A 24,863-nucleotide genomic window follows, 5' to 3' on the forward strand; every position below is an offset into this window, starting at 1 on the left:
TGATTTTATTGAATTCTTTGTGTTTGCCTAAGCATCAACCTAACACATTCATGCAGACTGTGGCTCACGCTATGTACTTTTTTCTTCATACCTCTCAGTTGGTTGGACAACTGTTTTTTGGGTTCTTTACTCACATAGGTATACATGTATTATTCATGTTTTAATGCTTAAAGGTGGAGGGGTGGTTATTGATTTTAGTTTAGATTTCTGTATGTATTACTAGTTTTTGTAATAACAATGCGTTATGGGAAGAAGTGTGGCTTACTGGAATGTTCAGGGTGGAATCCCATGATATCAAATAGAGAGGCTGCGAGATGACACCTGAAGAAGAAGCACAGTTGGATGAGGTGTCAGAATAAAGCTTCACCTACCTTTTCATCCTTGCTGTTCAACATCACAGCAAGCTGTTGTGTTTCAGATACAGTGACCGTTTGTGACCCCTCACAGCACATACAGAGTGTGTGGATTTCACATCCCACCGATGATCATGTGAGCAAAGAAGCACCACTGCTATGCAAGTGCACCTGGGATACTCTAGATAGGAGGGACAAGGATTGTCTTTTATTCTACAATTTTTGTGAGAACTATCGCTGTCACTAAAACTGTTTGTCACCAAGCCATTTAAAACACCACATGGAGCCAGGGCCAGGCATATAGGTGAATCTAGATTTGTTGTGGCAGTGTGGACTTCCTTAATCAGTAGTTCTGGGACAGAATTAAGCATTAGCAAATATTATCTTAAATTACAGTCCCATCCTTACTGGCTTTAGTTATGCTAGTGCGCCTGGTCCTTAGTAAGTAAACTTACAAGGGGACGCGTATAGGCCGATGAACATTTTGGATCGCATGGAGTATCCTAGCCATGTAGTAATCGATGAACATCAATTATCATGCAATCAATCAATAATCACTAAGAGAATCATTAAGCATGAGGCAAATATATCATCATTTCATGAATAACCACAACTCAATTATACGTTTTAGCAATTTCATTTCCCTATTAGTTACAATACTAAGTCATGAGGTTAATTCAAACTTTATTCAGATCAGCTCAGAATTAGTTCATTAATGACCACCAATAACATAATCTAATCAGAACTTGAGAAAACATATGCTTGAATGCTTCAGCATAAGCCAAAAAAGAAGAATATATCAACATTAATAGCAGAGTTCTGCAATCAGTTCGTCAATCATTTGTCATTGTCTGCATCACCCAAGGAAAGCCTTACATAACCCAAATTAACATTAGCATGTGGTCACATGTGGAAACAATTTAGAACATGAATTTAGAAAGCATCTAGGTAAAAGAAAAAACTATAAAACAGTGCAGTTGGTACCTAGAAAGAAAAGGCACAAAAAGTTAACAGTTACATTCTCATAGCTACATATCCACAGAATGGATCAGCGACAAAGTCAGTCTTCGTCTTCAGGTCATCAATCGATCAGCAAAGCATCAGGCTCTCAAGCGCAAAATCCCAGTGACAGAATCTCAAATCACATTTCTTGACGCCATCAATTCTCCCCTCACATCTGAAGTTTTAGCCCTTTGTCATGACTTTTTATCAGAGTTTTTCAATCCATCCCCCCAATACCTAATTGGTCAGTCAATCACCAGTTATTACCTTAACCAATGATATTATTTTTACAAATCTGCGAATTCTAATATTTCACCGTTCTCAGTTCATTGATTGGTTAACTATACAATGCCCTCATCATCCGGCTCATCAGGTATCAAAAATGTTGCATCTTCTTCTCTAGCCAGTGCTTCTATTGTTCAAGTACTGGGAAAGTACATTGAGTCTGCCTTACACCAAAACTTGTTGCATATCCTATTCCCTCAGCTCCTGTTCGTCGGTACATTGCAGAAAATTCTAGCTAAGCAGATTTTATTAACGTATGCAGTTCAGGGACAGTTCTATGTACCAGCTTCTCTGCAGTGCGCTAGAAATTCAGCTTCTGCATGAGGCCTGGCAACTAGGCCACAACTTCGGCTAAGTTAACTCTACAATATAATGCAAAACATAGGGTATACATCTTAATATGACATACTACTACATTATTTTTGTTCATTTGCAATATTTTATGCATTTTTAATCATTTTAGTACAAGTTCGTATAAGCTGGCTGTCATTTTCCGTGGGCACATTTTAAAACGTACACATTCATTTTTCTACAATTCATTTTTCTATTAACTTTTTGTTATTCAAAACACAAACATTCATTAATAATTTCTAATTAGCATATCTGCTTCATTAGTTACAAAGACAGTCTAGCTGACATTCTGAGCCAAGAAGATATTTAAGCATAGCTTTACACTTCCCAACTCATGCCTGGATATCCATTCCTGATGATTCCTTCACCCTAGTTGTTTTATCTTGTGCACCTGTATGCAATTGACAAGGCACTCTTTTTGCACGCCACCATGGTAGCTTAGTGATTTGCACAGAATTAGGTCAGGGGCTGCACTGGAGTGGCACAAAATACCATTTGAAAGTGAACAAGAAGAGGTTGAGACCGAGAAATCCTACAGACCCATATGCTCTACCTGCACAGTGACACCTTAATGCATGACATCAATGAACTAGTTTTCCCAAATCGATGGACAAACATGGAATGGCCACTGACCTGATTGGGTTTTGATAGTGAACCATCAACTGGCAGGATGTTATTATAAATCAACCTAATTGTCCTCATAGTCTGCACAGAATATGTGGTGATACATGTTAAAACCATTGACACATCAGTGCAGATAGTAAAATTAAGTTTTATAGCATTCATTCAATATAATTTTTAGAAAAATAACTCTCCAGATGTATTTCACATTCTGTAATTGTTTTACAGTTTTTGTTTTTTTCTTTTGAGGACTTGGAGCCTAATTTAGGGTTGGAAGTTACAAGACATCCGGTAAAAACCCCAAGCACCTAAAATTAATTGCTTTATGATTTTCAGAATTCCCGTATTTGGTTTTGACTCTGAAAATAAATACTCTCCAGCGAAGCAGGGAACAGGTGCAATGAGTATGGTCAGCGCAGAGCTATGTAAAATGGTCCTTTAGGCGTGATTACCAGGAAGAGCATAGGAGGGAAACGTTTTAATATTTGTTTGTGGAATAACCTAAAGAATGTTTCCAGTTCACAATGTAAACTGCATTTTTTACATTTCAGAAAATCTTATATATTCAAATATTGTAAATCAGCTTTGAATTAAATTGTTTTGTGGTACTCATAAAAGGAGTAAAATGGTCTTCTTTACACAGAGAAAGTCAGCACCTAAACAGTAAAACATCAGTTTTTCAGAAAGAGCTTGCACAGGACCTCAACGTGGATGCTCCCTATTGCTCACTAGGACTCCTGTGAAAAAGGCTAATGTACAGCCTTGAAATGAGCAATTAATGTGGATTTACAAGGGCAGAGGAGCTGGATAAGGTATAGGCAAGCAGAGCTGCAGGGTGACAAAGGTAAAAATGGCAAAGGAAAGGTACAAATGAGAAGTAAGATGTGTATTTGAGAGACAAAGGAAAGTTAAGGACATTGTAAAGAAGGAAACGGTTTACACGGGAAATATGACTGAGGAACGTAAAGGCTGAAAGTTAAAACCATTTAAAGTCAATTAACTAAGAAACCCACTTTAGCACTGTACACATTTTGTTCTGAGGCTCATAAACTATTTTTGCCCTGGCCCCCAAACATCTGCAACAGCCTTGCTTTTTAGCCCCAGTCAGCCACACCGAGACACTTTTGTGAAAGCAATGCCTGGTCCCTTCCTCCCACACCTCCACCAAACTGCTATCACAGCCCAACAGATGAAACAGGAACAATGGATAAGCGAATAATCATGACTCTAGATTATGGGGGTTATTACAACTTTGGAGGAGGTGTTAATCCGTCCCAAATGTGACGGAAATACCACCAGCCGTATTACGAGTTCCATAGGATATAATGGACTCGTAATACGGCTGGTGGTATATTCGTTACCTTACCGTCACTTTTGGGACGGATTAACACCTCCTCCAAAGTTGTAATAACCCCCTATATGACTAAACATTCTCATCTTTACAAAAAAGTGCTCAATGGGTTTCCAGAATGACTCTGCAGTACACAGAGAACCTGCCTTAAATCATGAAAGAGCTGACTCTTAAAAAGTTCAGCAGAAAGAAATTAAGACCTATCTTTTAAATCCTTCAGTGGATAACCTTGCCAAATGACCAAGAGAGAGAAAACATAAAAAACTCATCTTTGCTGTCAAAGCTTTTTTCAAACAGAAATACATCATGCAGCAATTTTTTAAAAACCTTTTTGATTTGTTTAAACCAACAACAAATACTCCACCCAGTTTAATCCCTCATAGCAAACCTTTCTCTTTCCTTCAAAGAGAAAATATAGGAGAATGAGCACTCGCTAACCTAGACGCATACTAGCTGTGTATTTATGGAAACTAGTCAGTAAGTAAAACCAACCTGCTTGGATGTCAGGGACATTTTTTATGCTGAATTATGCAAAGCCTCTGCTAATCAGAGACAGCCCTTTCCATTTCATTGATCTCATTCCTGCCTTTATCATCAAATATATCAGTACTTTACTAGCACCATTCTTGGAGAATCTGACAAATGCTCGTCTATGTCAATGATCTTTATCTTATTATCTACAAATTGTCCACATCAGTCGTCTTTTGTAGATGCCAGGACATTAACCTATAGATCTGAACAACTACAGACCAGTATCAAACCTCCTTTTCATGCTCCAAGTCATGGAAAGCTATATGGAGAACCATTTCAAACCTTTAATAGATAAAGGGAACCTCCTCAGTGACTTCTGCTTAGTTTCAGACCATCCCACAGCACGCAGATGGCTATGCTTCAAACTTTTGACAACACATCCCTAATGCTTGATAAAAGAAACTCCTGCCTTCTTACTGTACTAGACGTTTCTGTTGAGTTTGACACAGCAACTCATTCCACACTTATTAAGATCCTTAAAAAAGAACAGGTTTTAGAAAGGTTAGTCATTTATCACACCTTCATAAATGCTCACAGTCTAAAATAATCATACATTCTCACTCCAATTCTATTCCTCGACAACAGGGTGTACCTTTAAACTCAAAAATCTTGCCCACCATCTTTAATCTAAATGTAGACCCCATTGACTCTTTTTTTACGTAAAAAAGCCAATTGGTTCTACCACTTCTATACTTATGATACTCAGCTCTACTTGAATGCAGACTACTTAAAAGACACTGACTTTCTTACTCAGACCTTGAAAAAATTAAATCTGGTACAGTTACACTTGACCATTTATTTAGTGTTTTTATGCGTTAAAAGTTAAATTTCATTTAAATTCTTTAAATGCTTGTATTAAATAATCAATATTGAACTTTTTGTTTATAATTACTGAAATATTTTAAGCTAGTAATAAGAATATAAAATATATAAAGATAATTAACGAAATATATTTTACTAAACCATGATTACATTAAAGATTGTAATGAGGGTAGGAGTTTTTAAAAATGAGATTTAATAATAATTGTAAATTAATGTTATCTATGTTATTTAATTGATTATTCATTAAACATTTAATGGGATGGGTTGACCTGCTGTAACCTTTTTTAGGTCTAAGTTAAAAATAATTATTTTAGGTTAATTTACATTTTTTGTTTTATTTTAAAGTAATCATTGAACTTTATTATTTTTTCCCTCCACTTTACCATAGGGAGAGCTCACCCCGGTGGTGGAGATGTCTGTTACAGTTAAATTTATTTACTAGAAGTTACTTTACATATGTAACTCACTTGGGTTTTGTTTCCCGTTTCCATGCTGTTGTGCCCAAGATATTGCATCATTGTAGGATTTTCTTTTTGTGACAGCTGGAAAAACAAACACACAGTTTCTTAACAAAATACTGACCTATTGGCTTTGCCAGTACATGCTTAAATATTCCCATGAATATTAAGCCCCAAACAAGCGCCTCCTGTTTAGTAAGTATAAATAGACACATAGGGAGAAAACTGCCTTAGAGTGTAATTTTGCTTCCCTTTGGCCTACAGAGACCAGTGAGGTATCGAAGTGAGGTGTACCCTGTGCAAGAACATCACATCTGCAAGTTTCACAATGACATCTGTACAACTTATGGGTCATCCAGAATTGTCATATTTCTCTGGCTCAGCTCAGTATCAGAGCCCAGGCCTCTTGTCACCCTGCTGTGCCCATTTTATCTCTCTCAAGCAGCAGGAGCAAAGGACTCCTCATACAAAGGGAATAATTAACAGTGCTTCACTCAGATTCTGAGGAGGAAACGGGTGCGGCAGAATGATCTGCATCAATCATTCAGCTGTCAAACTGTACCAGGCATAGGCCGGCCCAAGCCCACTGAACAAAGGAGGGAGCCCAGATCTTTGGCGACAACTAAAATCTAGTGAAAATCCAGTGAGAAACACCCTGGCAGTGATGCCAGCGAGGGGTGGAGCTGAGGCCCCCAGAGATGATGTGACCAGGGACGCCTGGATGATACCATTTTGAACTGCCCCTGCATGGTGCGGGAGGGTTGTGATGGGTGGAGAGATGACGTGGCACCCTAGCGTTGACCAGGGGCGTTTGGCTTCTGGATCCTTCAACTTCCCTTTAAAAACTCTTGCACAAGGGAGAGACTTTCTCATTTTCTCTGTGTTTTACTGCTGGACCCTCGGACTGCTATGGAGAACTGGAAGAAGGAACCTGCTCTGATGCCCATTAAGGACTCTGCCCAGTTGATCACAGAACCAGTTGGTCTCCCTAAGGGCCAGTGAGGCTGACCCCCTTACATCCCCTAAGGACCAGTTGAGGGAAAGCCCTGGATTTTTGCTCTTAGAAACTAAGACCAGGAGGAAGGCTGGCACAGGGAACCAGCTCCCTGAGGACTGTACCGCTTTGGAGGTTGGCTGAAACTGACCCTAGTGGCCAGAGCTCACCACTGGAAGTAGAATGAGCACAAGATCGTCAAAATAGGCTCAACTGGGCCTGAGTTCTGGCATTTTGAAATTCAGTGACCTTTGACCTTTTCAGTGACAAATCACATGGAGCTATGCCACAGTTTGTGAATCTGCCCCCAGTATGGGCCAGGGCCCAGAGTTATTTATTTCATTTTACCAGGGAGAAATTTGTGTGGAGCCCCCTCCCTGTCTTCACTTTTGCCCTCAGGGGCTCCATCTTCCTCGAGGCTGACGGAAAAGTACTGGGGGAGCACTGTTGCGCCCTTCCCCCAAGAGCAGTGGCCCTGCTCCCTCTCCTCAGATCTGGGTGGAGTGGGAGGCCACTGCATCACATACTCCCTGCCAGCATGGAGACGGGAGTAGGTGATATAGCGCGCAGCGGAAGTCAGCTTCTGGCTTCACAGCACCATGAAGGGAGGTTGTTGTGTAGGAGCTGGCAGTGCAGCCAGGGGTGGACTCCCTAGGGTGTGCCCAACATAGGGAGAATGTGTGGTGCCCAAGTGGGACCAGGCATGCCCCAAAAAAAGAAAGAAAAAGATGCATACAGCACAAGGCTGAGCACTAGAAAAAGGAAGCGCTGCAGCTGTCCCAGGACAGCGAGACAGCATCTACCAAAATATTTGCTACTGCATAATGCCCTGCAGGGTCCTTCAGTACTTATGTTTCTCCCCTTGTGGTGGCCCCCAAAATGGACAGAGGGCACCACCAGGGTTATAAAAAAAACCATGAGGGGCTGCAGGAACGCAGCAGCTCCCCACAAGAATTTGTTATAAAAGTAATGACTCTATTTTTGCGGGGTCATAGAATTCAGGACCCCTCCAGGACGTTATCAATATTTTCAAGCACTGCTAAGGCTGGAGCGTTTACTCTACAGCTGGGAGTGCTGCACCCTGTAGAGGCTGATTTTTCTGATTGTAATTATTACAGACTAAAGATGGTTTAAAGAAAACCCATGTTGTAATTAAGTGCCCTGTAGAGGCTAGGTCTATTGGTGCATGTTAAGGTAGTCAAAATGTGATGCCCTCTACGGGTGGTTTTTATGATTGCAGCTTCATGGTTTAAATACAGAAAGCACACAGACATGATTTGCTCATTTTAAAATACTTATAAATATTGATCACAGTGCAGATACTTCATTAATTTTAGTAAGTGAATTTACAAATGTTTTTTAATTAATGACTGCATCTAAGTACAAAATATTTTTAGCATTTGGTTTGTTGCTTTTGAATCTTTGTCCAAGCCTACCAACTTACTTTAAATGTTTATATGACCCCCCCTTTAGGGTGTCAGAGGAGATGATGCAATGTCATTCATATTAATTGACATCTACCAATGTATATTTGCACATTACTGCATAGTATTTGGTAGTGTGTGTGTGTGTGTAAAAAAAGGACTTATTTTTCTACCGAAAAGGTACTGACTGGAAAAACATTTATTGAGTGTTATTATTGCGTGCCAGTGGACAGTGGTTACTATTCACACCCCTCCCTTGAGTAGGCCTTGGACTGGTCTGCCTTACTACCTTTGAGAGAGTTAAGTACTATAATGGAGTGTTTGGTCCCTAGTAAGGACCGTTATGAACCTATGACTTGTGCAGGCCACACAACTAATAACCCAATTCCTTACAAGCCCCTTTGTAATTTTGTGTTAATTTCTTTCACTTTCCAGAAAATGATTAAAAAAAATTTGAAAGCTAAATAATGTCAGTGAAGAAAACACAACACAATAGAAATCCAACTCCAATTATCAAAATAGAGATTATTTAATTGACAAAATTAAAGCAAAGTGACAAAGTGAGAAAAAATGCAAATAACAGTGACATGGTATTCCACTTAGAAGTTAATTAGGTCCCTGGGCACAACCCAACCGGTCATCCTGTCTAAGTTACAGAACAAATCCCCACACCCAAGACATGTGTCTCATATTTGGGAGCAAGTTCACACCTCATCAAGGTGACTATTCAGCTCCTGAGTGACAGTTGGAAGTTGGAAACTCAATGAGTTGGGCTTCTAGAGGCTTTTGGCAGGAAAAACATAAATTCCCTAAAGTACATGGTCTAACATATTTTTATGAATTCAACTTTACCAGCGAATTGCTCTTGTGATAAATATTGTAAAAAGTTTAGGAATGAAGTTTGTAATAATTTCCTTGATAGAGATAACATTAATGCATTTAATGTATTACCCCAACGCTTTCCAATGGGACATCTATCTCCGGTACAGTTAAAATAGCTTTTTGGGCCTTATCACTATTAAGGCATGTTGACATTTAAATGCTGACATGTCCTTCTTTTTAATACCATGCACCCAGGCCAAAGACTATTAAGGACTATCTAGGAGACACTTCTTAACATTTAAAATGAGAATTAGGCCTGTCAAAATGGGTTATTTTAATAGGTCACATTAGCATTTTTAAATCTGCACAGGCAGGCTACAGTTGTAGGTGTGCAGCCATGTTTTCACTGTCACTGTAGGTGATGGCACAATGCGTGCTGAAGTCCATTAGTTACTTTTCATTTGCAAGCCTTGGGTACAGATTGTATCATTTACTAGAGAGCTGCAGGTAAGCTGAATGTTTCAATTAGGAGTATGGCCAATTTCAACACGTTTTAGGGGTCAGATCATATATAGTTAGGCCCCTTTAGTAGTGTTCCAGTGCACCGAGTGAAAAAACCAGCATCAGTCAAAAAGCAAGGGGGTTATGCAAAAAGAGCCATTTTCCAAAACAATTCAGATGGGTAGAAAACACCTCTTTTAAGAGGCATGATTTCATTTTTCTTTTGAAATTTGACAGACTGTTGATCTCAGAGGTCTGGACAGAGCTGTTCCAAAGCTGTGTGGCCAACGCTCAAGTTTTCTTCTCTCATGGTACTTGCTGTTACAACTGATAGTTTCAGATTATCCAGCTGTATGAGACCCACAGTTATGTGATCCATTGTCTTACTTATTGACCCTGTACATTCAGTTTTGGATTGTGAGAATATCTGAGTACATTGATGTTAGACCTGACATGCCTTAGCGTGGTCACCCCTAACTTTTTGCCTGCCTCCCTCCACTTTTTGGACCCTGTTTTGCTGGCTTTTAGACTCTGCGCACTTTACCACTGCTAACCAGTGCTAAAGTGCATATGCTCTCTTCCTTTTTAAACATGGTGACTCTGGCTCATACCTGATTGGACTATTTAATCTACTTATAAGTCCCTAGTAATGTGCACTACATGTGCCTAGGGCCTGTAGATTAAATGCTACTAGTGGACCTGCAGCACTGGTTGTGCCACCCACTTAAGTAGCCCCCTTAACCTTGTCTCAGGCTTGCCATTGCAAGGCCTGTGTGTGCAGTTTCACTGCCACCTCGACTTGGCATTTAAAAGTACTTGCCAAGCCTAGAACTCCCCTTTTTCTACATATAAGTCACCCTTAATGTGGGCCCTAGGTAACCCCTAGGGCAGGGTGCTGTGTAGGTAAAAGGCAGGACATGTACTTGTGTAGTTATATGTCCTGGTAGTGTAAAACTCCTAAATTCGTTTTTACACTACTGTGAGGCCTGCTCCCTTCATAGGCTAACATTGGGGCTGCCCTCATACACTGTTGAAGTGGCAGCTGCTGATCAGAAAGGAGCAGGAAGGTCATATTTAGTATGGCCAGAATGGTAATACAAAATCCTGCTGACTGGTGAAGTCGGATTTAATATTACTATTCTAGAAATGCCACTTTTAGAAAGTGAGCATTTCTTTGCACTTAAATCTTTCTGTGCCTTACAATCCACGTCTGGCTGGTCTTGGTTGACAGCTCCTTGTGCATTCACTCAGACACACCCCAAACACAGGGTACTCAGCCTCACTTGCATACATCTGCATTTTGAATGGGTCTTCCTGGGCTGGGAGGGTGGAGGGCCTGCTCTCACACAAAGGACTGCCACACCCCCTACTGGGACCCTGGCAGACAGGATTGAACTGAAAGGGGACCTGGTGCACTTCTTAGCCACTCTTTGAAGTCTCCCCCACTTCAAAGGCACATTTGGGTATAAAACAGGGCCTCTGCCCTACCTCATCAGACACTTGCTGGAGAAGAAACCTGAACCAGAAACTACATCCTGCCAAGAAGAACTGCCTGACTGCTCAAAGGACTCCCCTGTCTGCTTTCTACAAAGGACTGCTTCCTTGCTGTTGCCCTGCTGCCTTGCTGAACTCTTGTCTGGCTGTGAAAGTGCTCTCCAAGGGCTTGGATAGAGCTTGCCTCCTGTTCCTTGAAGTCTCAGGACCAAAAAGACTTCCCTCTTTTACTTGGACGCTCCGTGCGCCGAAAATTTCGACACACAGCTTGTTTCGCGGCGAGAAAAACGCCGCACTCCGACGCTGATCGACGCAACGCTCTTGGGACGATCGAAGATCCGACGCACGGCCTCGCAAGGACAACGCCGCCCGACCTCTAGAGGAGAAATCGACGCATGCCGTGAGATCGTAATTTCAACGCGCAGCCCCGCAGATCGAAGTCTAGAGGAGAAATCGACTCGACGCCTGTCGTGAGATCGCAATTTCGACGCGCAGCCCCGCAGACCGACGCGCAGCCGGAGAACAAGCAGGAAAATCCACGCACAGACCCGGGACATCTGGTAATCCCCGCGATCCACAGAAAGAGACTGTCTGCGTGCCGGAAAACGACGCCGACTTCCCCGCGTGGAAAATATCGACGCAAGTCCGTGTGTGCTGGGGAGAAATCGACGCACACACCCTTTTTCCACGCACCTCTTCTCTTGTGGCCCTCTGAGGAGATTTTTCCACTCCCAACCAGGTACTTGTGCTTGAAAGAGACTTTGTTTATATTCTAAAGACTTAAGAGACTTTATATCACTTTTCCGTGATATTTCTACAATTTTCCATTGCAACCTTATTCTTTTTGACCTACAATTATCCTGATAAATATTATATATTTTTCTAAACACTGTGTGGTGTATTTTTGTGGTGCTATATGGTGGTATTGTATGATTTATTGCACAAATACTTTACACATTGCCTTCTAAGTTAAGCCTGACTGCTCGTGCCAAGCTACCAGAGGGTGGGCACAGGATAATCTTGGATTGGGTGTGACTTACCCTGACTAGAGTGAGGGCTTTTGCTTGGACAGGGGGTAACCTGACTGCCAACCAAAAACCCAATTTCTAACATTGGTGATCAGCGGTGAGGATAGGACTTGTATTTGTGCAGTGACATACAGTAGCTATGTATTTCACTACCTACCCACAGTTGAAGGTCAACTTGTTTTTTATCTCTTTTTGAAAACCCGATTTTTTTCCTGACAATTTTCAAAAACTAAATCCTCACTCAACATGTCTCTGACTGGGTCTCAGACAGGGGACTTTGACCTAGTCCAGTTGGATACATATACGGTCAAACAACTAAGAGGATTCTGCAGGGCACTGAGGGTACCCACCCAAGGGGCCTCCAGAAAGGAGGACTTTCAAGTGGCGCTGAGGGCCTGGGCAGAAGCCCATTTAGAGGATGATGAGGAAGAGGAGCCAGAAAATGGCACCTCAGAGGAATTTTCACTATCTGTGGATGGTGTTACCACTGCAATTGTGCCCCCTTCCAGACCAGGGAGCAGTGTCTCTATGCAAAGCCTGACCGCAGAGGAAAGGAGAGAGGAAAGGGAGTTCCAATTGCAAATGGCAAAACTGAAAATTGAGGCTCAACAGGAGGAGAGAAGGGCAGAGAGAGAAGCCAAACAAGCTGAGGCTGAAAGAACAGCCAAACAGATTGAAGCTGAAAGAACAGCCAAACAAGCAGAAGCTGAAAGAGCAGCCAAACAAGCAGAAGCTGAAAGAGCAGCCAAACAGGTGGAAGCTGAAAGAGCTTTGGCTGAAAAGAAACTATTGTTGGCTCATGAACTGAGTCTCAAGCAGCTGGAGATCAAGGCGAGACAGTCTGAATCCAGCAATAATGGTGGCAGCATACAGACAGGACCTGCTGGAGAAAAGAAGGTTCGTATACCCAAAAATGTGGTGCCCAGTTTTGTGGTGGGAGATGACATAGATAAATGGTTAGCTGCTTATGAAGTTGCACTAAGGGCTCATGAGGTTCCTGAAGGGCAATGGGGGGTAGCTATGTGGGGTTATGTGCCACCTTTGGGGAGGGACACACTTCTCACACTGGATCAACCTGATCAAAACACATACCCACTTCAGAAAGCCACTTTACTTGCCAAGTTTGGGCTGACCCCTGAGGGATACCGTCAGAGGTTCAGGGACAGCACCAAACAACACACACAAACATGTGTAGATTTCTTTGACTTTTCCAGTAAGGCACTGAATGGATGGGTGCGGGGCAACAAAGTAAATGACTATAAAGGGTTATATGACTTGATTCTGAGAGAGCATATGCTTAATACTACTTTTACAGAGTTGCGCCAGCACTTGGTAGATAGTAAGCTGACTGATCCCAGGAAGCTTGCTGAGGAGGCGGACCTCTGGGTTATTAGCAGAGTGTCCAAAAAGGTACCTGGGGGGACTCACACAAAGGTGGTCAGGGTTCCCAACAGAAGAAAGAGGGGGGAGATAAACTTACAGATAAGGAACTCTCAAAAGGCCCCCAAAAGAATTCCCAGGGAGGGGGTGGCAACCATTCCTTCTCTAGATTTGGGAGGAAGCCAGGGACATTTGATAAGTCAGGGAAATCCAACCCCAAATGTATGGAGTGTTACCAGTATGGTCACTATAAAGGCGACCCCCAGTGCTCCAAAAGGGCACCGTCCACTACCGGACCGACACCTGGGATAACTAGTGTAGCGCTTGGAGGGGAGATGGACCCAGATAGCTTTGGGGAGCAAGTAGAGATTTCCCTAGTGTCCCTGGGAGAAAGAGAAATGGTGCCCAAAGCCCACATGCCCCGAAATACTTCCAAGTACAGGCAGTGGGTCACCATTAATGGGCAGAAGGTGGAGGCTCTGCGTGACACAGGAGCCAGTATGACTACTATCCAGAGTCAGCTGGTGTCCCCAGAGCAGATAGTCCCTAATACATTCCACCAGGTCATAGTCGCTGACAATCGTGAGAGTCACCTACCGGTGGCTCTGGTTCCCTTTGAGTGGGGGGGGGTCTCTGGTACTCTGAAAGTAGCTGTGAGTCCTGCCATGCCTGTAGATTGCCTGTTAGGCAATGATCTTGAGCACACTGCTTGGAAAGAAGTAGAGCTCAGATCTCACCTGGAGATGTTAGGGTTACCTGAGTGGGTCTGCATGACCACCTGGTCCATGGCTGCCCGGGAAGGGAGTCAAGGGCATCTGGAGCCTGGAAAAATGGCCCAGACAGCCACCCAAGAGGGGGGCCAGGGGCGCGGGAAACCCGCCTCCAATGTTCCCACGGTGGTAGACGAGGTCCCTGAGGAAGAGGAGGCCCCCGAGCCAACCGGGGAGGACATAGCTGCCCTGGGTAACCTACCTGAACTTGCTGGCTGGCAAGTAGAGGGGGGGGGCAACCAGGGAAGCATTCTGCAAGGCGCAGAGAGAATGCCCCACCCTTGAGGGTCTGAGGAAGCAGGCCACAGACCACGCAGCAGGTGACGCCTCTGGCGCTCACCATATTTACTGGGAGAATGATCTCCTTTACAGTGAGCATAGAATTCCAGGTCCTGGGCCACACCGTGTGCTGGTGGTCCCCCAGTGTTACCGGAAATTCCTACTAGGCCTGGCTCACGACATTCCCCTGGCAGGACACCTGGGCCAAGACAAGACCTTTGACAGGCTTAACACCCACTTTCATTGGCCCAGAATGAGGAAAGCCTCAGATAACTTCTGCATAGCTTGCCCCACCTACCAGGCTAGTGGGAAGGCAGGGAAACGGCTTAAAGCTCCCCTGATCCCACTCGTTGGCACCCCCTTTGAATTGGTGGGCATCGACATTGTTGGTCCCTTGGACCCCAAAACTGCCCTGGGCAACGGGTTTATCCTGGTTTTGGTGGACCATGCCACCCGCTATCCAGAGGCAATCCCTCTGAGAACAGTGACTGCAAAGGTGGTGACCAGAGCCCTGATGGGAATATTTACCCTTGTGGGATTCCCTAAGGAGGTCGTGTCTGACAGGGGCACAAACTTCATGTCTGCATACATGAAGACCCTGTGGGATGAGTGTGGGGTGACCTACCGGTTTACCACCCCTTATCATCCTCAAACCAACGGGCTGGTTGAGAGATTCAACCAGACCCTGAAAGGCATGATTGGTGGCCTGACTGAGGCCATGAGGCGTAAGTGGGACATTCTCTTACCTTGCCTGTTGTTTGCTTATAGAGAGGTGCCCCAGAAAGGGGTGGGGTTCAGCCCCTTTGAGCTTCTCTATGGTAACCCTGTCAGGGGACCCCTAAGCATCGTTAAGGAGGGCTGGGAGAGAGCTCCCCAGGATGTGGTCAGCTACATGCTGGCCCTCCGCAAACAAACCCAACGCTTCTGGAAGGAGGCCCAGAGTAACCTCGAGGCCAGTCAAGAGGTGATGAAGGAGTGGTACGACCAAAAGGCCACTCTAGTTGAGTTCTCACCTGGAGACAAAGTTTGGGTGATGGAGCCAGTAGAGCCCAGGGCTCTCCAGGACCGCTGGACTGGCCCCTTTGAGATCAAGGAGCGTAAAGGGGAGGCCACTTACTTAGTGGACCTCAAGACCCCCAGGCAACCCCTAAGGGTCCTCCATCACAACCGGCTCAAACCTCACTTTGAGAGGTCTGAGGTCAGTATGCTCCTAGTCACCGATGAGGGCATGGAAGAGGAGAGTGAACCTCTCCCCGACCTCCTCGCTGTCAAAGAAGGGGATGGGTCAGTAGGTGATGTCATTCTCTCTGACTCCCTGACTCCAACACAGAGAGGGGACTGCTATGAGTTGCTAGAGCAGTTCTCCCCCCTGTTCTCCCTTCCACTGGACTAACCCACCTCTGTGTGCATGACATTGACACAGGTGACAGTGCTCCTGTAAAGAACAAAATTTACAGGTTGTCAGATAAAGTGAAGGCCAGCATCAAGGAGGAGGTCTCCAAGATGTTGACTTTGGGGGTTATTGAGAAATCCAGTAGTCCCTGGGCCAGCCCTGTGGTATTGGTTCCCAAGGCTACTGCCCCAGGTGCGAAACCAGAACTCCGGTTCTGTGTGGACTACCGGGGTCTCAATTCAGTCACCCGGACTGATGCTCACCCCATCCCCCGAGCTGATGAGCTCGTTGACAGGCTAGGCGCTGCCAAGTTCCTGAGTACGTTCGATCTTACTTCCGGGTACTGGCAGATTGGCCTGACTGAGGGGGCTAAAGAAAGATCTGCTTTTTCCACCCCTGATGGCCATTACCAATTCCGGGTGATGCCATTTGGGCTGAAAAATGCCCCCGCTACCTTCCAACGGTTGGTTAACGGGGTCCTAGCTGGTAAAGATGCCTTCTGTGCAGCTTACCTAGACGACATAGCTGTCTACAGTTCCAGCTGGGAGGAACACCTGCTCCACCTCAAGGAGGTGCTTCAGGCCCTGCAACAGGCAGGCCTGACTATCAAGGCTAGTAAGTGCCAGATTGGGCAGGGTTCCGTGGTGTACTTGGGACACCTCGTAGGTGGTGGAAGGGTGCAGCCGCTCCAGGCCAAGATTGAAACTATCAAGGCCTGGCAACCACCTAGAACACAGACTGAGGTGAGAGCCTTTTTGGGCCTCACTGGATACTACCGCAGGTTCGTCAAGGGCTATGGTACCATTGTGACACCCTTGACTGAACTCACTTCCAAGAAACAACCTAGGTTGGTGAATTGGACAGAGGCCTGTCAGAAAGCCTTTGATTCTCTGAAGGAAGCCATGTGCACGGCCCCCGTGCTCAAGGCCCCTGACTACTCCCAGGAATTTATTGTTCAGACAGACGCTTCAGAGCATGGCATAGGGGCTGTTCTAGCACAGCTGAATGAGGAGGGCTCAGACCTACCAGTAGTCTTTATTAGCAGAAGACTATTACCACGGGAACAAAGGTGGAGTGCTATTGAGAGAGAAGCATTTGCTGTGGTCTGGGCACTGAAGAAGCTAAGACCCTACCTGTTTGGGACTCACTTCTGGGTTTAGACAGACCACAGGCCCCTCAGATGGCTCATGCAGATGAGGGGTGAGAATCCAAAACTCTTGAGATGGTCTATTTCCCTACAGGGGATGGACTTTACGGTGGAGCATCGCCCAGGGGCTGACCACAACAATGCTGATGGTCTCTCCAGATACTTCCGCCTTAGCGATGAGAGCTCCCAGGAGGTCGGGTAGCTCTCCCCACTTTCAGCTGGGGGGGACACATGTTAGACCTGACATGCCTTAGGGTGGTCACCCCTAACTTTTTGCCTGCCTCCCTCCACTTTTTGGACCCTGTTTTGCTGGCTTTTAGACTCTGCGCACTTTACCACTGCTAACCAGTGCTAAAGTGCATATGCTCTCTTCCTTTTTAAACATGGTGACTCTGGGTCATACCTGATTGGACTATTTAATCTACTTATAAGTCCCTAGTAATGTGCACTACATGTGCCTAGGGCCTGTAGATTAAATGCTACTAGTGGACCTGCAGCACTGGTTGTGCCACCCACTTAAGTAGCCCCCTTAACCTTGTCTCAGGCTTGCCATTGCAAGGCCTGTGTGTGCAGTTTCACTGCCACCTCGACTTGGCATTTAAAAGTACTTGCCAAGCCTAGAACTCCCCTTTTTCTACATATAAGTCACCCTTAATGTGGGCCCTAGGTAACCCCTAGGGCAGGGTGCTGTGTAGGTAAAAGGCAGGACATGTACTTGTGTAGTTATATGTCCTGGTAGTGTAAAACTCTTAAATTCGTTTTTACACTACTGTGAGGCCTGCTCCCTTCATAGGCTAACATTGGGGCTGCCCTCATACACTGTTGAAGTGGCAGCTGCTGATCAGGAAGGTCATATTTAGTATGGCCAGAATGGTAATACAAAATCCTGCTGACTGGTGAAGTCGGATTTAATATTACTATTCTAGAAATGCCACTTTTAGAAAGTGAGCATTTCTTTGCACTTAAATCTTTCTGTGCCTTACAATCCACGTCTGGCTGGGCTTGGTTGACAGCTCCTTGTGCATTCACTCAGACACACCCCAAACACAGGGTACTCAGCCTCACTTGCATACATCTGCATTTTGAATGGGTCTTCCTGGGCTGGGAGGGTGGAGGACCTGCTCTCACACAAAGGACTGCCACACCCCCTACTGGGACCCTGGCAGACAGGATTGAACTGAAAGGGGACCTTGTGCACTTCTTAGCCACTCTTTGAAGTCTCCCCCACTTCAAAGGCACATTTGGGTGTAAAACAGGGCCTCTGCCCTACCTCATCAGACACTTGCTGGAGAAGAAACCTGAACCAGAAACTACATCCTGCCAAGAAGAACTGCCTGACTGCTCAAAGGACTCCCCTGTCTGCTTTCTACAAAGGACTGCTGCCTTGCTGTTGCCCTGCTGCCTTGCTGAACTCTTGTCTGGCTGTGAAAGTGCTCTCCAAGGGCTTGGATAGAGCTTGCCTCCTGTTCCTTGAAGTCTCAGGACCAAAAAGACTTCCCTCTTTTACTTGGACGCTCCGTGCGCAAAAAATTTCGACGCACAGCTTGTTTCGCGGCGAGAAAAACGCCGCACTCCGACGCTGATCGACGCGACGCTCTTGGGACGATCGAAGATCCGACGCACGGCCTCGCAAGGACAACGCCGCCCGACCGCTAGAGGAGAAATCGACGCGACGCCTGCCGTGAGATCGTAATTTCAACACGCAGCCCCGCAGATCGAAGTCTAGAGGAGAAATCGACGCGACGCCTTCCGTGAGATCGCAATTTTGACGCGCAGCCCCGCAGACCGACGCGCAGCCGGAGAACAAGCAGGAAAATCCACGCACAGACCCGGGACATCTGGTAATCCCCGCGATCCACAGAAAGAGACTGTCCGCGCGCCGGAAAACGACGCCGACTTCCCCGCGTGGAAAATAAAGACGCAAGTCCGTGTGTGCTGGGGAGAAATCGACGCACACACCCTTTTTCCACGCACCTCTTCTCTTGTGGCCCTCTGAGAGATTTTTCCACTCCCAACCAGGTACTTGTGCTTGAAAGAGACTTTGTTTATATTCTAAAGACTTAAGACACTTTATATCACTTTTCCGTGATATTTCTACAATTTTCCATTGCAACCTTATTCTTTTTGACCTACAATCATCCTGATAAATATTATATATTTTTCTAAACACTGTGTGGTGTATTTTTGTGGTGCTATATGGTGGTATTGTATGATTTATTGCACAAATACTTTACACATTGCCTTCTAAGTTAAGCCTGACTGCTCGTGCCAAGCTACCAGAGGGTGGGCACAGGATAATCTTGGATTGGGTGTGACTTATCCTGACTAGAGTGAGGGCTTTTGCTTGGACAGGGGGTAACCTGACTGGCAACCAAAAACCCCATTTCTAACAATTGAAATGTGTTAGTAATTTTGATCCCCTTTCCTTGGAATGTAACTTGTCCTTTTCGTTTCTGGGATGCCATTGTAAAAATCATTTTGCTAGTTTCTGTGCTCGATTAAATTAGCCATCCATTGATTTATAACTACTGGGCCAGAAAGTTGGAATGAGGTGGTATTTTCAGAAATGTTATGTATTTCTTCATTATCCACTTAACAAAGTCTGACTTGAAAATATGCCAATGTATAGCCGATGAGGCTAGAAGACAGACACTTTACTCGAAGCCTGTGTAGTGGCTCCACTGTGGTGGTTGCACCCCTTAATGGCAGATTAAAGTGATGATAAAACAACACCCATAGATGAGGTACGTGGAAATTCGTTGATATGATTGTTTGTGGCTACATGCAGACCATTACTGGATGTTTCGGAGTACTGTAACAACTTCTGCATCCTGCCACTAAGTGGCTGGGATAGGACCATGCTTCTGCAGGGAACTTAGTTCAGTGTGCCCTGACACTGTTACCGTTGGAGATTTGAGTATGTGGTGAAACCAAGAGAGAAGATGTTCCTTAAAAACAGAGATGTTTGCTCAACCAGAGATGTTTTCTCAACCAGAGTCAACACAATCTAGTACCAGGGCAGTAGTGGTGATTGGCCGTGGAAGGGAAAGAGGGTCAAATTATACTACTGGTAGCAGGAATGTGCCCTGGACACAGATAAGACCTAGGAACTTCAACATAATGGTGAAGTGTTAAGGGGTGAATTTTTTCCTCCCCAGAGGACTCACACAGTTGTCCCCCTTGATACGAAGATGGGAAACTACTGCAAATGTGCTACATGTGCATAGTACCTTATAATTCTTCAATACTATTACATACTTGCCATTTCACTGATGGAAATGGAAGTGTCCAGGAGCAGACACATTCTTCAAGCCACAAACATCCTCCCACTCAATTATTTCCTTAAAGTTGTGTACGTGAGAAGGCTGGGAGTATTGAAGTTGCAAAATGACTATTAAAAGTAATATAAAGGCTCTACCTAGGAGAGTGCTGATTGTAGAACATGACCCACACAAGACAGTAGAACATATCCATGCATTAGAGACCCCTCCATTGAGGTGATTAATGGCTTTCAAGAATGTGTGATTTGGACTCTGGTCAATGTGGAGATGAAGCTTCAAACTCTGGAACACCTCCAAAGATGGGATAAGTTTTCAAAGGAGGATTTTCACCGCAGCATAACACCAACACCTCCCTGGAGAGGTTACAACATTTGCGAACTATCTTTGGGATACCAGGGAGCCTCTGAAGCATTACCCCTTGATAGAACCTTTTGACTAACCAGCTGTCAGGATACTTCAATTCGATTTCCTCAGAAGCAGAAGATCACTCCTCAGTCCCGACCCGAGCTACTCACAACGAATATTAATCCTTCGTGCTGAGTACCCCGGAGGGGGAAAGGGGAATGGGATGGTAGAGAGACTGCCACAGAGATGATGAACGCCAGTACTCAGTCTGCCTCTTCACATCTAAGATTGGATACAGCACCTGCAAGAGTCACAGTCGCAATTACTAGGGACATACAACATCAGTTTTTCACTTTCTACACTTAATTCTCTTTAATTCTATTATTTCTTCACTCACCCTGAGTTCTCTGTAGCCTTGCTTCTCTCTATAAATGATAGCTCTTCTTAAAAAAATGCTTATTACTGATTCTGGAAGAACTTCTCAACCTTTGTTAGAGATTGGTTTTATGTTGCTATATATATATATATATATATATATATATATATATATATAGTTGGTGATAATGCGTTCTTCAAATCAGCTGATGTTATTTAATTTCTCCTGTCTTATTGTGACTTCTGTCAATACTTGTATTTGTAAATGCTTGTTTATTAAAGTTCGTTTCTCCTTTCTTACTTCGACATTTGTTGATAACTTGTATTTGTAAATGCTTGTTTATTACAGTTAGTTTCTCCTTCCTTACTTCGACATCTGTCGATAACTTGTAGTTGTAAATGCTTGTTTATTTAAGTTTGTTTCTCTTTTAAACTCTATTTTGGTTTATTACCATTGAATTTGTAAATGCTTATTTGTTAACAGTTCCTTTCTCCTTTAAACTTGGCCTTTGTTTATAACCTTGACATTTGTAGATACTTGCTCTTTTAAAGTTCGTTTTTTCTTTGACTTTAATATCTTAAACAAGAACCTTGTAAACATAAGGTTAATTCATACATTAACTCTGTAGCCTTGCCGACTTCCAAGGGAACGGTCTACTATCAAACTCTTCGAATAAACCTTGACCATATTTATCCATTTTCTGTAATATAATCTTCAAATGTAATTTTACCTCACAGGAGTTTCTGTTCTGAAGCGCGCTTTCTCTCCACACAGCTGATTCCTGTCAGACCTCAGTTGAAGTGCACGGCTTCCAGCTGGAGAGCTCGTAACCTAGCAACCAACCGATTGCAAGACTAGAACTGTAACTAACCTTCAGGACTCACAGCGGCCATCTTGGATCTTCTCTTCTTGATTCTTCCTTTGAAATAAGCGCAAGATTACTCTGCAAACCTTCTTCCAGTTTGGGCTGTGCTGTCTCCACCGAGGATATCTCTTTGCTTTTCTCATGCACTTCTTTGATTTGACTTGGCAAGTTTGTGTGGTCATGACACCAGCTAAAATGTTCAGAGATAGATTAAATGACAAAAGAGGCAGTGATGCTATTCCTGTAAATGCCAGGAGATAGGGTCAGAAAAACTCAGATCTTTAGCAGGGCAGACAGGAGTGAGATATGCTGAACATCAGATTTATGTTTACTGCCAATTCTCAAGTTGGGAGAGAAGGAGCCCTGCTTGACTTTAAAAGGAACTAAATACCATGGAGATACCAGCTAGTGCCAGACATCCTGCTCAGCTTAGAGTGTCAGAAGGAGGAATGATATTGCTATATAAGCATGAAGCTCCTGCGACAATTTTACAAAAGAGAGGGGCAGTGGGCAAGACCATGCCGGCAACCAAGTTGTCCACGTGCACTGAAGCTCTGGGGCCACTTGCTTGTACTCATGTAGTGAAAGAATACCCATGTGTGTTTTCACTACACATGAGAGCTGCTCTGTCCACAGTTTAACAGGGTTGTAGGTTACAATTGATCCTAAACTGCAACAAGTGGATTGCAGTGGAGCAGCCTCATGGTGTTTGCTACCATTGGATTTACAAGGACAAACACCTTTTCTGTGTTGTCAGAAATGCTCTTAAAATGTCACTTCTAAGAAGTGGTAGGTAAAACAATGAGGCAAGTACCCTCTAAACCTTATGACCAGGGTAATAAATGTAATTGTATGCAAGGTCAGTGCAAGGGGAAAGTAACCTAGATTTCCGCGGAATATAGCATGCTTAAAAAATTCTCAGTGTACCATAAATGTAATACAAAAGAAATGTATTACTTCACATATAACTTAAATCATATTAATATAGACGTTTTCCATGTAAATTTCAATTGAACAAGTCATTCGATTCGCAGAAGTGTATTGTATTTGTCTCAATAGGTGCTCCTAGGAAAATAGTGAAAGTGCAGATGTGCAGGTAAGTGAAGGTGATATATACAATCAGTGCAGAGTGTGTTTTAAGAAAATTTATAACTTCGAGTGGCTCCTGCAATCCAGGAAGCCCTGAAGATTCCAAATATTTCTTTGTAATTATCTCATCCACTCTTTGTAGATGTGTCGACATTTCGACCCCGTAATCAGGTGATTCAAGGTGGGGTCATCATCAGGACAAAAATAGTCAAATTCGTAGCACCTATGGGTGGTATAAATCACTGTATTATTAGGGTTTGGTGAATCCATTTAAATAATGTGATTAAAAAACAGGCTGGAAACCTCACCTAAATTCCAGTGTAAGTGGTCATTCAGTCGATCGGGGACAACCTTCCTGCTGAAAAATGATTACATAATTCAGTATGCCGGATAATCATAAACATTTGTCTGTGTGTAAATGGATTGTTTCCAAAAAAGGACTTACAAGATTCCTTGCTTTTGTCACCCTAGGCAGTTTTAAGCCAGTACTAGGGGAAGGTAGATAGAGAATTCCCTCCCAGAAAGGCTGGCACCTGGTATAAACATAGAACACTCATCAGAACAACTTTTGACACGTAGAAAATTCAGATGAAGGACTGCACTCATGTCTGAGGGAGAGGGACTGTACTGCTGACTGAAGAAGGTTTGGTGGTGCTTGTTATGAACCTAGGCTAACCAGATTGGCTCCAAGGTTCAGTTGGATAACCTCCTGTGTGAGCTACAGGGACACAACAAGCTTCCAGAGACCTTTCCTGCAACTGCCCAGTTGACCACCAACAACTGGCACTGCCTGAACCCTGCTGCTGACCTCTGCTGGAGTGAGTCCTGATCCGTAAGAGGTGACACCCCTGGACTTGGACCCTTGGTTGGCATCAGTTAGAACTCCTCTTGAAGAAAAAGTGAAGTTACAGACATTTTGGGCTCCTTGAGACCACAAAGTGACCTCTTCACACTGATCAATCAACGTGAGGCTCCAGCAGCAAGTGTCTCTTTGTGCCACAGCGTTAGGTCTGTGACACTCGACCTGCTCCTCATGGCGACAGCCTCCTCTTTGCAGCCACTTCCAATGCAAATAGCACTCTTTACACCTTTGCACCGGACTTGAGAAGATAACTCTTCATCAGGACTAACCTGTTCCCTGTATTTGGCCCGCGGCCCATTGTTGATGGCCTGAACCTGTGACTTTCCACGGTTCAGCTCATGTATCCTATTCTACTGATTAGGTTTTGATTATTTTGGTGTCATTTTATTTATAAAAATTTGGGATTTTTCTTGTGTTGCGTTTTTACTTTATTAGTGTTTGTGTGCTGCATAAACACTTTACATATTGCCTTTATGTTGAGCCTGACAACGTTGTTCCAAGCTGTGAGAGAGGTAAGCACAGATGCATTTATTGACTTTTGTGCTTCACTCTGGCAAGGACTGTGTTTAGTGGGGCTTCCATCCCTCTCAACTAATAACTCAATTTCTTACACTATTCCTTTTTACACCGAACCTCCCCAATTCTCTCATCTATTTACAACTCAGTACCACACAGATGTGGAATCACACAAAATAGGGTTCTATGTGCAGCAGATTTTTTTAGTCTTGAAGCAGTAAAACATTCAGGGATTACCAGCTGTAACACCTGGTAGTGCTGGTTTTTCCTAGGGCATCCCGGCACTAAACCCTTATGGTCGTGTCCTGTTTGCTGATGATGCTCTAGGAGATGGATCAGGGTTGGCTGACGTAAGAAAGATAAGCAGGCTGTCTACGACCAGTCTAGGAAGTGGCACTAGTATTCCTGGTTGGCAATAAAGAGTTTGGCATAGAGATGAGCAATGTCGACTCCCTGGCCCCTGGATGACTGCAAGGGCTCCTGACTTCTTTGCTAGTAGTAACTTAAGAAAACCAGCAAGTCT

At 44.1% G+C, this 24,863-nt stretch overlaps 1 protein-coding gene across 2 annotated transcripts in view; it reads left to right on the forward strand.

The window, feature by feature from the left end:
* Nucleotides 1-24,863, forward strand: part of CNTNAP2 (contactin associated protein 2) — a 2,759,350-nt gene that overhangs the window by 578,364 nt on the left and 2,156,123 nt on the right. The window lies entirely within an intron of this gene.

The sequence above is a fragment of the Pleurodeles waltl genome, chromosome 10 (assembly GCF_031143425.1).
Source record: "Pleurodeles waltl isolate 20211129_DDA chromosome 10, aPleWal1.hap1.20221129, whole genome shotgun sequence".
Taxonomy (NCBI): Eukaryota; Metazoa; Chordata; class Amphibia; order Caudata; family Salamandridae; genus Pleurodeles; species Pleurodeles waltl.